The 1,882-nt window shown below is 31.1% G+C and overlaps 1 long non-coding RNA gene across 1 annotated transcript in view; it reads left to right on the top strand.

Annotated features, from left to right (window-relative positions):
• LOC117109410 overlaps positions 1-1,767 on the top strand; it is a 33,666-nt gene extending 31,899 nt beyond the window's left edge. The window contains exon 5 of the long non-coding RNA XR_004445527.1: positions 1,710-1,767. This is a non-coding gene — a long non-coding RNA (uncharacterized LOC117109410). The remainder of the gene's footprint in view (positions 1-1,709) is intronic.
• Positions 1,768-1,882: the final 115 nt, after the last annotated feature.

The raw sequence follows: 1,882 nt of genomic DNA, 5'->3' as shown, positions 1-1,882 counted from the left end.
CATTTGAACTTGCCTAAGTCAAATCCAAAATACCATTGAAAAATTGTTTGACTTTAGATAAAATTTGACGTATAGATTGTTAATTAATGGAAAACAACAATTTGACTTGAAATTATTTGTGTTAGGCAAAGTCGACTGAGAACACCCTATTGCAGTATAAGTGGTTTATGTATATAATCTATTTTACAAGTATGATTTCATTGCTAGATGTGGATTCAAGATGATTGTATCACCTGATAATGGTACAGTAATACAATAATCTTTATTTTCAATTATAATGTACAGTAGCCAGTAATATATTTATACTGTATGATAGCATTTATTTCCACAATTATTTTGGTTAATTTGGACATGCGTAGTTGGAGAACTCTTCCTTTTTATATCTTTTTATATATTTAAAAAAAATTTTTTTTTAACTTTTTAATTTTAACATTGAAATTTTATACTTCAAAAAATTGTTTTAACACATTTTAATATGCCTTTTAACCACTATTTAGGCTTTGCGGCATTGATTTGATTGATTGCCATTGTTTTTTTTCTCAAGGACCCCATTGGAAATAATTCGTTTTTATACAACTTTCATGGGCTATCCTAGTATACCATGGTTTTCAACATCGCATTTTATTGACATTAATTTTTAATGTTTTTCAATTTTTTAAAAATATGTTTAACTTTTAATTATTGTTATTTGCTATTTCTTGTTGACGTGGTATACTGAATAAAATAAAATTCAAAGTCAAAATAGGCCTACATGTTAGCAACTAATTAAAGAGCATTTAATATAATAATGATAGGCTGGCTGGGCATTGTTAATTCTCAGTATCATTTTGATTTCTCAATTTCAAAAAATGACCGCTGATTGTCGTGAATTTTTCAATTTTAACTGACTATGTACTATTAGGCCTAGGCCTATACTAATCATCCGTTCAAAACTGGCCCAATTTTGACCGATATCGAAAAAGAAAAGGTTTCCGGGCAGAATTTGCGTACAGAGTACTTCCACCGTGGTACGCATTTTAGCTACTATAACAAGATAACAACCCTAACTCCGTCCACTATAGTGAATTTACTTATACTGTACGTCTAAAGGCCGGCCTACACTCACCACGTCGCCGTAATATAAACTCCTTTGTGCCCAACTCCATTCACCTTTATAATAATAATGTTAATAGATAATTGTGGTTTTAAGTGCAATTTTGACCTACTTTAATTAAGTTTAATGTGTACATGGAGGTATTAAATTTTATACCTCCATGATGTGTATAATATTGGTTAATAATGTTTTATATTCTTTTTGTACATCTTATGAGATATTGTTTGGTGCTCATAGTTTTATATCCTTGTTATCTTTTATTTATTACTGTGTTATGTTGTTAACACCAGTAACATTGCCAGTGGAACGTATTTTTTAAAATTTTTTCAAAGACAATAAAATATCTTGAATCTTGAATCTGTCGACAATCTGGCAACCCGGACAACATTGTGCCTTTGCTCCCCGAGGACATAGACACAACCACCGCGCTACAACAAATCATAATCATGAATATTCAATTATTTCTGAACATAAAAGAAATACAGCTAATTTTACCTACACATAATAAATTAATATGTTCGAATACAAAACATTTATTTCTTAAAACTAAATATTCTAACTGGGTACCTGGCCCGGTACCTCTGCTATATTTAAAACGGGGTTTGTCTTTTTTCAGTACTCTAATCATACAAATTTGTATCGACCAATGAGGATTAAGGACAGCCGAAAACAAAAATGGCGACTAGCGGGAAGGACTTGAATGGTAAGCTAGCCTAGAGTGTAGACTGAGTTCAGTAGACCTAGTTGTATCAGGGGGAAATTTGCAACGTTCAGGTATCATATGTACAA

This window comes from Anneissia japonica, unplaced genomic scaffold, assembly GCF_011630105.1.
Source record: "Anneissia japonica isolate Jap-2015-1 unplaced genomic scaffold, ASM1163010v1 scaffold288020_len41576_cov111, whole genome shotgun sequence".
Taxonomy (NCBI): domain Eukaryota; kingdom Metazoa; phylum Echinodermata; class Crinoidea; order Comatulida; family Comatulidae; genus Anneissia; species Anneissia japonica.
Note: the sequence above shows the minus strand (reverse complement) of the source record. Positions and strands in the feature narration are given on the sequence as shown.